We start from the raw sequence: 13,845 nt of genomic DNA on the forward strand, positions 1-13,845 counted from the left end.
TCCTTTCAGTACCTAACATGTCAAAAGCACAAACAGAAACAGTCTTTGTTCACAAACCCACTTCCTCATCTCTCTCATCTTCTGGTTCTGCCCCCACTTCTCCACTGGAATTGATCTCCGTAAATCATCGAATTGCTTCCTCCCAAATGCTATTCCAGGGGTTATACTTTATCTCTCCACATCACTGATTCACGGAGCACCCCCTTCATCGTCCTAAAACTCTGACCTCTAGGCACTGCTAATTCCTCTTAACTCTGGTTCTTCTTCTTTATCTCCCTGTTTCCACTTCCTCTTCCTACCACACGCAAGCAAACTAACCTCAAAGCTCCACTCTCTTAAGTGTATTTCTTTCTTTCTTTAAATTCCCCATTTATGTTCATGGCTTTCTTTAGCACTGCACTCTCACTCTTCAAAGATATTATTTATTGTCATAATTTTCTATCATACCGACTTGCTCCTAACCTTTTTCTTCATCTTGGACAGCCCACTGAGCCCCCGAAAATCAACTTTTTTAGTACAAATTGATCATCTTTCTCCTAAAATTAATTTCCTCCTTTAGATGTCTTTATTTCTACAAATGATAATACAGTTACCCTAGTCACTGTCCGCCTCAGACATTAGCTACTGTTTCTGCTGGAAGTATCTAAATTCTGTGTTTAATAAAAGATTCCCTCCTGAATTACAAATTCTACTGACCACTCATTGAAAATAATTTATAACCATGGATTTGATGGTTGAATAAATTCTGTTTATGATACAAGTGACTGAACTTTGTACTATTGGACAGTTATTACTTATAAATATGTATCCTAATTTCAGTACCTTGAACAGTATGCACAGTAAAATACTGGTGAAATTAACAAAGTTCCTTAGATATGTGGCAATGGAATGATTGCACTGTAGGATTTAAATATCTTAAGGTCCTTAACCTGTTATTTCCAAAACTCTTCAGAAAGAATGTTTCACATCCTCACCATTAAGTAACTTTACTTTGGGGGGTGAGGGGAAAGGAAAAACAAACTACTTGTTTGGTAAGCAAAAAAGTGGAGCTCAAGTTTTAATTTACATTTCTTGGAGTACCACTAAGGCTTTTTTTTTTTTTTTCCTTTCATGAATATGAGCTATTTGCATTTCATCATATGTATTGGTTCATAACCTTCGCCCATTTTCCTAGGACCATTTTAGGGTCCTAGTGCTTTTTCTCATCTACTTATATGAACAGTTTACATATTGCCATATGAAAATTTTACATATTAAGCCCTTTATTAGATATGTTCATAGGTTTTTCCCAGTTTCCCACTTCTTTATAGTTCCTTAATTTTATTTAATCTAAAATGTTGACACATATTTCAGTGTTTTAAGGTGAGTCTTTTGCCTTATAATGTCTTTCACATCTGTTTAAAAAGTTTACTTCCCCTTCAGAGGCAGGTTAAGTAGTATCTTACTTTTTTCCCTTTTATATGTTAATTGTACCTTTAATTCTATTTTTTTTTTTTAAGTTAACTTGTTTTATTGTTTTGTGGGGATGATGTGAGGAATAAGGAAGATGTAAATCTAATGCCTGGTCCTTTAAATATGTCCTGTTTGTTGTGTGTTTTCTCTCTTCCTCTCAAGTTTATAGATTTTCTTTATCCCAGTGTTCTTAAATTTTTTTTTCAGTCTCAAAATTCAGGTTCTTTAGTTTAAGGAAAAACTTTTTACTTCTTTGATGACTTCCTCTACTTTTTTCCTCTGTTTATTAACTCCTGTTATTTGGATATCAGGCCTCATGGATTGGACCTTTAACTTTTGTAACTTTTCTTCTCCCAGTTTTCTATCCTTTTATCACTATGCTCTTCTAGAAAAACGTCCTCATCTTTACCTTCCCAAACTCCTTCAGTTGTCTTTTCCATCTTTCTCAAAATTTTAATTTCCAAGGCATTTTTGATCCCTTAGCTTTTTTGTGTGTATGTAGCTTCCTTGTCCCCCACCCCGTGTCTTATTGTCCTGTTCTTGTTTCATGGGTACATTTCTTCTATCTCTCTGAAAATATTAACATGTCAACGGCTTTTGAAGGTTCTTTTCCGCCTGTATGGTCTGTTTCTTTGAAATTTCCTTTTATTAATTTTTTGTTTCAGTTTCTATCTTTCAGCTTTAAGGCTTTCCTCAAATGTCTGGTGATCCTTAGTAGTTGGTTCATATAGGACTATAACACAAAAAACTGTTTAGAAGCTCAGGGTGTATGGTGATTATGTTTCCCTAAATGATGATCTGTCTGGGCTGTTTCTTGGGTGAGCCTCTGATGTATCTCTGGGGCTGGTCATATTCAATAGTGACGGATCTTCTAGTCTTCCTCCTGGAGGGGACAGGCCTGACTTCCCTAATATATGGAAAAGGGGCCCTGAAATTTCTAATATCCAACTTGTAAAGTTCACTAAGCCAGTTTGTTTTCCCTATGACAGCCACTCTCTCAAGAGGTGCTGGAAATTCCCAGTCCAGAGGCCATCTTTTTCACCTACTCTAGAAAATGAAGCTTAGTCTTCCATCAGGGCAAAAGAGGAGTTTAGAAAGGGAGGGGATCTGAGGCTCTAACTGATTCTTAGATTTAGTCTTCCATCAGGGCAACAGAGAAGTTTAGGAAGGGAGGGGATCTTAGGCTCTGACTGCTTCTTAGATTTTCAAGAAATCCTCCTTAGCCTCCTTTTAACTGCCACGTTCAGAGGTATCTAGTGCCATGAAAGCCTAAGTCTTTGGGTTCTGTAGAGACAATTGCATTGCTTCTTGGCTTTCCTCATTGCCAATTTAGGACTCAACTTTACAGGGTTTGGTAAATCAGTTTCTACTTGTCTACCTGTTTTTTTGTAAGCCAAAAATCCTATTATTGTTACTTGAGTGGAGTTTTGGAGGAAACAAAGTAAGCGATTGTACTTAAACCACCATCTTTATATCTTGTTTCCTCAAATATCTCTCTCAATAGTACCTAACCCAAACCTTGGGCTCCAAATTCTTTGTCATTGTCCCTGACTCTATAATCTTCCTCTCTCACTTCTCTAAGTTATAACCCCTACCTTCCAGACAAACCTCCTTGAGACTCTTCCCCACCAACCCTAGGCCTCCCTGCCAACTATTTGTCTGGGCCACGTATTTGGTACTTAGCAGAAACTGTTGAAGTGGGAGCTATCCAGAATGTTTTACTTGACAGTTAGCTTTCACCTCTAATGGGTACTTGTCTAAAGCTATAAATCCCTTCCATGAGATGTGCTTGCTTCTCTCCCCAAGATATCTGCATGTTTCTGCCCCACAAATTTCAACATACTCTATTAGCTGCATGGAAAAGAGAAGATAAAAAAGTGATTTTTTTTCTTGTACACTTTGTGCCTCAAATGCCAATGTTTGGTGTCAGTTTCTTTTTTAGGAACATCCAAGAGTTTGGTGGTTAGTGTTGGGCATGAACAGCATAGATTAAATCGTAACACAGATTGGGACTTGGCCTTTATTTGGTTTTACTTTGTTTTGCAGGGAGGACTTGGCCTTTAAATCAGGAATTCAAATGTCACATTATGATTTTGTTGTGACATATAATAAACTGAGCACGGGAATATTAACCTCATTAGAGTTTTCTCTATTTACTTTCCTCTGTTACATGGATACTGTGGCAGTCACGGTGGTATCTAGCAGCAGAGAGAGGCAAGAGCCAGAAGTCTTTTTTGAACTCCATTATCTCCAAGACACAGCCACTCTATTGAATTGAGGCAACTTCTAACATGTGCTTCTTTGAATTGCCAATAGAGTTCTTGAGTAGCATGTAAGTCTGGTTCTTGGACTTTTCCAGAGATTCTAAACTACTTAATGCTAAAAACAAACAAACAAAGAAACAAAACACAAAACTCCTTTGCCTTAGAGTACAGTGAATTCTACAGCAAATTCTATAATATGCAGCTAAAAAACCCTGGCCAATAACTAATACACTTCCTGTCCCTCATTTCCACTCCTCAAAAGTAATCACTCTTAGGTATTTTAGCTGTTTCTTGTGTTCTCTTTTTCCAACATTTCTAGACTTTTCAGTTTTAGATATTGTGGACAGTCATACTATAAAAGATACAGATTTAATTCTCTTATGCTTCATCCCAACACAGACTTCCCCTACTCCATCCTCTCCTATAGCTGTATCAAATTTTTTGGTTAAACCAAGTCTATATTTTTACCATGCAAAACTCGTTACAGCTGAGTCACGTAGTACACTATGACTGCATTTCCACATACAAAATTTTATTTATCAGGTAGTTAATAATTGTCTCATTGTTTCATTTGCTTGGTTTTATACATACTAATTCATTCCCAAATTCATTTCCAGTAGTGTAAATATCTTGCAGATACATAAAACACATCAGGTACCAAATCAGATTTCTCTCTTCAGAAATATCTTTCCTGGAGCCCTCCATATGCTTTCTTGAATCTGGACTGGTTAGTCTTTAGGGTGCTGCATAGCCTGCAGGCTAGAGTTTCTACTTATCATAATCCTAGAGATTCCCTTTCTCTATTATGTTAGATCCCTGATTCTTCCCACCTCAGTCTTCTTTCCTGGTTTACTCCCTTGTGTTGATGGAGCATGTCCACCAGGCGCATCCTTGGAGGTTACATTATAGATTATTAAGTAGTTTACAGAATCTTTGGAAGGACCAGAGAATAGGTTTTTAGACTGTGCATCTAGGAACAACACCCAAATTATCGAACAATCTATATTAAAGTATTCCTATACCTTCTTTTGTCCAAGGTACTAAAGACCATGGGCAACAGACATTACCAACTAGAGTCTATGCCACTGCTGCCTCTGAAAGCTCACTGTCCTTCACCACCTCCTCCAGGAACAAATCCTGTACAAAACCAACTTCCTCACATTTCTTCAAATTGAGGTGTTCCAATCAAGTGTCTGATGGGAAGAGCCTAAGTCATATGTCTATGTCTTTGCTAAAACAGATGCTGGATGATTGAATTCTGGCTTCAACCTTGGCAAGGCAGGAGACCTAATATGGGAATTTTCCTAAATATTAAAAAGGAAATTCAAAGTTGGTCATAAGTATATTAACTACCAAAGTCTGCATGTTTGAAAATGTCTTTGTTCTACCTTTACGTTTTTCTTTCAGGACCGTGAAGGCATTGTTCCATTGAATTCTAGCTTCCAGAAATCCAAAACCAATGTGTTTTGTGATCCTTTTTGTGCATCCTGTTTTTACTCTCTTGACACTTTTAGGATATTCCTTTGGTCCTGAGTTTCACAGATTTCATTAGGACATGATCCGTAAGTCTTTTTTGTCAACTATTGAGCTAGACCTTCTGATATAGAAACTCATGTTCTTCGTTGCTGTGAGGCTGATATCATTTCTTTAATATATTCCTTCCCGCTATATTCTCAGTTCTTTCTAGAAATACAATTAGTTGGTTATGAAACCTCTTGGACTTACCCTCTAATTTTCTTATCTTTGCTCTCCTATTTTCCATCTTTTTGTTCTTTTGTTACACTTTATTTTCCAAATCTTTTAGCAATTATTTTTAATTTCCATAAATTCTTTTTTGCTTTCTGAATATTCCTTTCATTATGGAATTCTGATATTTTCCATGGCTTCAGATTTTTTTCTCTCTCTAGAAGTATTAATTCTGGGGATTTTTTAAAGGTTCCATTTGCTTTCTACATTGTGTCTGTTTCCCCTGAATTCACTCTTCCAGGACGCTTTGGTTTCTGTCCTTCATGTTAAGTGCTTTCCTCATATATCTATTATTCTTGGCTTATGTTTAAGAGCCAGGCACTGAAGAGTTTTGTTTGCTATGTATGACTGGTAAGTTTCATTGAGAGTGCTCTGACAAGTATCCAGTCATTTCCTTTGGGGCTGGGGGCAACTGTCAGTACCTGTGGGTGAGAGTATAATGAAAAGACTTTAGGGGTGCCTGGGTGGTTCAATTGGTTAAGTGTCTGACTTTGGCTCAGGTCATGATCTCACAGTTCATGGGTTCGAGCCCCATGTCAGGCTGTATGCTGACAGCTCCGAGCCTGGAGCCTGCTTCCAATTCTGTGTGTCTCCCTCTCTCTCTGTCCCTCCCCCGCTCATGCTCTGTCTCTTTCTCTCTCTCAAAAATAATAAGTAAACATTAAAAAAAAAAGAAAAGGCTTTAGATTTGTGTATCTATTTCATTTGAAATTGGGGCTCAGGAATTTATGGTGTCTTAATTTTCTGTTTTTTAGAAACATTAAATAATAGAGAAAATTGCATATATAACAAAAACCTGCATTCCAAACAGCCAGACTTGACATTCTTAGCATTTTTTCATATTTGCTTCAAGTGTTTTTTTTAAAAAAACAGCTTTATTGAGATATAATTTACATAACAAAAATTTCACCCATTTTAAATGTACAATTCAATAATTTTTGGTATATTTACAAAGCTGTGCAACCATCACCATAATCTAGTTTTAGAACATTTCCATCACTCCAAAAAGAAACTTCATGCCCATTTTCAGTCACAACCCATTTCCACCCTCAGCTCCAAGAAACCACTAATCTATTGCCTAGTCTGGAAATTTCATATAAATAGGATCATATAATGAGTTTTTTGCGTGTCTGGCTTGTTTCACTCAGCATGTTTTGGGGGTTCGTCCCTGTTGTAGTATCAGTATTTTGCTTCCTTTTATGGTCAAATAATATTCCATTGTTATGAATATACCACATTTTAGTTGTCCATTCATCCATTGATAACATTTAGGTTGTCTTCATCCTTTGGCTATTATGAACATTCATGTACAAGTCTATGTGGGGACATGTGTTTTATTTTTGTGTAGATACCTAGGAGTGGAATTGCTGGATCATATGGTAACTCTTATGTTTAATGTTCAGAGAAACTGCTACACTGATTTTCTGAAGTGCCTGCAAAATTTTAAATTTCCACCAGCAATATAGGAGCATCCTTATGTTTCAACATTCTCACCAATACTTATTATTGCCTTTTTTTAAAATAGTATTTCTACTAGTTGGTGTGAATTATCTTGCAGTTTTGGGTTGTCTTTCCTTAATGACTAATTTGATGTTGAGCATCTTTTTTTCCTATCTCATTGCCCATATCTTTTCTGAAGAAATTTCTATTCAAATTCTTTACTCATTTTTTGAGTCTTTTGTCTTCTCATTATGGAGTTGCAAGAGGTCTTTATATGTCCTGGTGATAAGTCCCTTGTTGAGTATATCATTTGCAAATATTTTCTGCCAGTCTGTGCATTACCATTTCACTTTCTTATGTTTTTGGAAGTGTACAAATTTTGAATTTTAATTAAGTGCAACTGATAATTCTTTTATTGCTTGTGCTTTTGCTGTTGTAGTTAAGAAATTATTGCCTAGTCCAAGGTCATGCAGATATATTCCTGTTTTCTTCTAAGACATTTACAGTATTTGCTTACATTTAGGTCCATGGTCAATTTTGACTTAATTTTTGTATATGGTGTGAGGTAGGGATCCAAATTCATTCTTTTGTTTGTGGATATCCACTGTTCCAGCAACATATGTTAAAAAAAAAAAACAAAACTATTCTTTAACTGTTGAATTTTCTTGAAACTTTTGTTGAAATCAACTGGCTAAGGGTTTATTTCAGGCTCTCAATTATATTCCAGTTAATTATATAGCTATCCTGATACCAGTGTCTTAATTATTACAGCTTTGCTGTAAGTTTTAAAATCAGGAAGTGTGAGTCCTCCAAATTTTTTGTTCTTTAAGATTGTTTTGGTATTCCAGGTCCTTTGTGTTTATATATCAACTTCAGCATAAAGTTTTATTTTCTGGGGGGGGGGGGGGGGGAGGGGTAAGCCAGAAGTAATTAAATAGAATTGCACTGAATCCATAGATCAATTTGGGGTGTATGGCCATCTTAACAAAATTAAGTCTTCTGATCCACGAATATGGAATGCTTTTGCATTTATTTAGCTCTTCTTTAACAACATTTTGTAGTTTCCAATGTAGTTTCCACTTCTTTTGTTAAATTTATTCTTAAACAGTTTATTCTTTTTGATGCTATTGAGAATGGAATTGATTTCTTAACTTCATTTTTAATTCACATTGCTCATTGCTAATGTACAGAAATCAACTGATTTTTGTATACTGGTCTTATATTCTGAAATCTTGCCAAACTTACCTAGTTCTAGTAGTCCTTTAGTAGTTCCTTAAGATTATCTCTACATAAAATCATGCCCTCTGTCGGTCAATAAAGACAGTTTTAGTCCCTCCTTTCCAATTTGGATGCTGTTCTTTTTTTTTTTTTTCCCTTGCCTAACTACCCTGATTAGAATCTTCGGTGTAATATTGAGTAGAAGTAGTGAGAACAGACATCCTGAAGGATCTTGTTCCTGTTTCAGGTACTTTTAAATAGAAGAAATAAATATTTCAGATGAAGTGGAAGTCCTTTTAGATGTAAACTGCAAATCCTAATCTCCTTTTCTTTCCCAGCCTCATAAACAATTATTATGAATTTGGTGCATTTTTTGATTGGTGGATGTCTTTTCATTTGTATGTGTGTTATGTGTTGTGTATCCACTAAAAATATGGACTATTGTTTTGTGTATCTACTACTTTTATTTTATATAAATGATTTCATAATATGCTAATTTTTTTCAGTTTTTGAATTCAACACTGTCTCAACCCATAATACACAAAAATATACATATATAGTCTCATAAGAATATACTTTATTCAATGCATTTCTCTATTAGTGGGTATTTAGATTACTTAAGTGTTTTTCGTTTTGTTTTGTTTTTTATGAACGATGCTACACTAAAAACTTTTATGTGTGTTCTGGTAATTATATGTGAGAATTTACCTAGGGTAGATATTTTTAGGTGATACAGAAACTGTATTTTGCATTTTATTACGCAAGGTCAAGTTGCTTTACCTAGTGATTTTCTTAATTAACACATGCACTGAATAGAAGTTTCTTTCTCCATGCCTCTAGATGCACTTGAGAATGTCAAATTTTTAGTTAACTATTTGATTGGCAATATTATTTATTTTCTTTTATATGATTGTGTGGTTTGTTTCCTGATGAGGTGCAGGTTTTTTCATTGATTATTGCCTTTATGTGGGTTTCAATTTATGAATTACCAGTTATGTCCTTTGCTTTTTCAATTAGTTTTTCTTTTTCTACTGATTTGTAAGAGTTCTTTAAATGTTTGTGATGCTAATTCTATGTCTGTCACAGTGTTGTAAATAGCTCACTTCACCCCATCACCTCCATTTAAATTTGTTCATGGTGTCTTTTTTAGGTATTTTGAAAATTAAATGTAATCAAACTTATCTTTTCCATTATGATCTGTTCCCTTATGTCCTGTTTAAGTAACATACTGTTCCTTTAAGTCACAAAGATTTTATTTTCTTTTGTTTTCTTTGTTTCATCCATTTAGAATGCTGTTGGGAAGTAGGGATCTATACTGTCGTTTTGGTTGTTGTTGATGTTGTTGTTTGTAGAAATCTGTCTATCCCCATTTTACCACTGAGTTGGAATCTTCCACTCTCACATGCCAAGTTCCAATATAAACATGGATCTCTTTCTAAACTCTACATTCAAGTCCATTGATTTGTCCATTTCTGTGCTGAATCTATACTATTTAATTATAATAGCTTTATGCTTAGTATTGGTAATTGGTAAGTCAAGTCCCTATGTGCTTATTCATCTTTTTCAGAATTAATTTGGGTAGATTAGTAGAGTTAAACTTCAGTATTAATTTTAGGATAAATTTTTCAAGTTCCACAAAAATATTATTGATTTCAACTGAAATTGCATGAGTTAAAGAAAAACTTGAGGTGGACATACCTCCCATACTGGGCATTCCCATTCACTAACTGGTATTCCTCCATTTATTCAGATCTTATATGTATTTCAATAAAGCTTCAAAATTTTATCCATAAAGATAATGTATCTGTTGCCTTAGATATATTCTTAGGAACTTCTCAATTTTTTGAGTGTATTATGATAGACATTTTTCTATTAATTTTCATTATTTATTGATCTACATCTCTTTTCCAACTTTACACCTCTTTTTCCTATTAGTTAAACCAGCCTGACCATTGATTCTAGACTTTTCCATATAGATATTTTCTGAAAAAAATACAAAACTCATATCTCTTCTTTTCCAGTAGTCATTGCTTCTTTTTTTTCTTTTCTTTTCTTTTCTTTTCTTTTCTTTTCTTTTTTTTTTTTTTTTGGAAGCTGGGCAGGAATGGAAGTCTTATATAGTTAGATATGATCTCCAGTAAAATACTGAATGTTGACTGGTTAGTAGAAATTCTACATTCATTTCAGAATTTAGTAAGAGTGGTTCTAAACTTTAAGTTACATCATATCATTTAACACCAATCTGACACACTTTTGAGAGTGACAGGGAATCAAGAAAAACAGGACCAGGACTCTACTAATTGATCAAGTATTTGTAAAGAAATATAGAATACTTGAGCAATGAAATCTAAAAATTGACCTAATGGTCATATACTGAACTTTGTACTCCCAAAAATACAGAATAGAATTTTTTTTCAAGCCCTATGGAAACCTTACAAAATTGACCATAAACCTGTGGCCAGAAAACAAGTTTTAACAAATGTTAAAGGGCTAAAAGCAGGCAGGCCATAATTATAAACAACAAAGTTAGAAATCAATATTAAAAAGACACCTAGAAAATCCCAAATTTTATAAAATTAAAAATAAATTTCTAAACAAACTTTTAATCAGAAAGAAATAAAAATGGAAATTAGGAAATACTTTAAATTAGAGGGGGTATTCTACATTTCAAATCTTGTGGGATGTAGTAAAAGGTATTAAAAAGAAGATTTATATATTTAAATAAATATCTAAGAAAGGAAAAGAAAGAAGTCTGAAAAATTAAATGAGCTAAGCATCCATTTCAGAAATTTAGGAAAAAAGCAAGGAAAGTAGAAAAAAGAAAATAATAAAAATACAACCAGAAATGGATGAAATAGAAAACCAATATAAAATACAGAGGATGAACAAAATCAAAGGTTGTTTTTTTGAAAAGTCAAATAAAATCGAAAGCCTCTGATGAAAATAGCAAAGACCCAAAATAGAAGGCACAAGTGACCAATATCAGGAAAGATTAAAAGATCATCACTGTAACTGCTGCAGACATTTAAAAAATAAGTAAAGACAGAATAAATAACTTTGAGCCAATATATTTTAAAATTCAGATGAAACAAATTCTTAGAAAAACATAATAGCAAAATTGACACATGAAGAAATAGAGCACTGAGTATATCTATAAACATCAAGAAAACCGAAACAGTAGTTCAAAACTCTCTTTCTTCACAAATAAAATTCTAAGTCCAGACGGTCTAACCATCAAATTTTACCAAACATTCAAAGAAGAAACAATGTCAACCTTAGACAAATTTTCAGAGAACAGAAAAAAGAATATTTTCCAACACATTTTATTACACAAATCTCTAATGAGGACACTATGAGAAAGGAACATAACAAGCTAATCTCACTTATGAACATAGATGCAAAAGTCCTAAATAGAATTTGAGTAAATGGATTCCTGCAATATATTCATCAGGATCAAGGTGGGTTTATTCTAAGAATGAAAGATGGATAGTTAAATAAATACATACAGGAACGCACTAACAAACTAAAAGAGAACCCCACTAGATGTAGAAGTGTTTGATAAAATTCACCACCCATTTAGCAAACTAAAAATTTTAAGGAAATTTTATTGAGTAAAGTGCATCTACCTAAAACCTTCACTTTACTAGTAAAAGTTGAATGCTTTCCCTTTCTGATCAGGAAAAAGATAAGGATGCCTGTGATTTCTTTATTAAACACTGCCCAGGGTGTCCTATCCAACAAAAGGTAGCAAGGAAAAAGAGAGAGGAGAGGGGAAAGATTGGAAAGGAAGAAACAAAGCCGTCATTATTCACAGATATCACTGCACATATGAAAAATCCAAAAGATTTATAAATAAGCTACTTTAATTAATAAGAAGGTTTAGCAAGGTCTCTGAATTTAAAATAGCAATATATAAAAAAATTTATACATATCAGCAACAATTAGGAAATCAAAATTTAAGAAAGATGCCATTTACAATAGTATTAAAAATTAAGTGGCACATAAGGCCAAAGATAACAAAATCTTGCAAGTTTTCTAAAAAGAAAATAATATAAATTTACTTAGAGGCAATTGAAGTAGACCTAAATAAATGGAAAGACATAACTGTTCATAGATTTAAAGATTCAATAGTGTAGAATTGTCAATTCTTCTTATATTGATCTATAGATTCAATGTTATTCTAATCAAAATCCCAAAAGTATTTTTGTAGAATATAACATTTCACATTTTATATTGAAGCACAAAGGGCCAAGAATAGTACAGCACTCATAAAAGAGGGTCAAGATAAGATGGCTTGCTTTACCAGATTTCAAGACCTCTCTATCACAGCATGCACAAAAATGAATTCCCAGCGGAACTGTGAAAGCTGTAACTATAAAACTTTTGGATAATATCCAGGAATTTCTTATAACTTCAAGTAGGGAAGAATTTCTCAATCAATAAATACCATGCACAAAGCAGAAAGGAAAAGACTGATCAGCTGAACTACCCAAATACTAAGACTTTTTGTATATCAAAATATACCAAAAGGAGGAGTCAAGAAATGGAAAATACACATGTAGCACAAATAAGCAACAGAGCTGGTACCTAAGTACTAAAAACTCAGAGGAATCAATAGAAAAAAAGACCTCAATTCCTCACAAAAGAAGTCCAAATGTACATTAAACATATGTATGTTGTTTAGTAATCAAGAGAATGCAAATTCAGACCTCAATAAGATGCTACTATCATCTATCAGGTGAGTTAAAATTGAAAAGTTGGACAATATCAAGTATGGTGAAAGTATGGAACTAGAACCCTCACCCTGCTGACAGGATATATATAAATAAAATGTACACACATACACCTTTGCACATTTATAAGAGTGTTCACAGTGGCATTATTTGTAACACCCACATCAGAAAGCATAGTTATTAGAATAAATAACACATATTGCGTATTTTTACACGATGGAATTCCACATAGTATACTACAGCTACACAAAATATACATTAAGTCGAAGGAAAAAAGCAAAACACAATGAACACATGATTCATTTATATAACATTTTTAACATTATATAACGCTCAAAAATTGGCAAGACTAAATATTATCATTTAGAAATACATAGCATTTATTGAAATTTGAGGGCTTTATATTTGATTAAAATTTGTAAATGTTCAGTGTTTTTTAAAAATGATGTGTATTCTCTTGTTTTCAAGGATTTTATACACATATAAACATAATATATAAATACACATGCATATATAAATGCAATGAGCATATGTACCTATGTACTCAGTGCTTCGATGTTGTTAATTTGTCTGCTTGATCTATTAATCTGAGAAAACTTACGTTAAAAAAATTCTCATTGTAATTATGGATGTCAGTTTTTCCTTTTAATTCTTTATTTTTGCTTTATATTTTTCCCGACTACGTAGTTAGTTGCATGTTCATGATTGGAATATTTTCCGAGAGTATTTTTCTTTATGATATGATACGATGGCCCTATTCATGTCCTTCTTAATGCTATTCTATTTAAAGAATACTTTTTTTTATTAAATATTTATTTTTTGAGGAGGGAGGGAAGGAGAGAGAGAGAGAACACACATGAGGGAGGGGTAGAGAGAGAGGGAGAGAGAGAGAATCCCAAGTAGTCTCCAGCTGTCAGCACTGAGCCTGATGCACAGCTTGATCTCGTGAACTGCAAGATCATGATTTCAGCCAAAATCAAGAGTCAGATGCC

Source organism: Lynx rufus, unplaced genomic scaffold (genome assembly GCF_022079265.1).
Source record: "Lynx rufus isolate CCGP_SWC_20201006 ecotype Redwood Valley unplaced genomic scaffold, mLynRuf1.p SCAF_9, whole genome shotgun sequence".
Classification (NCBI taxonomy): Eukaryota; Metazoa; Chordata; class Mammalia; order Carnivora; family Felidae; genus Lynx; species Lynx rufus.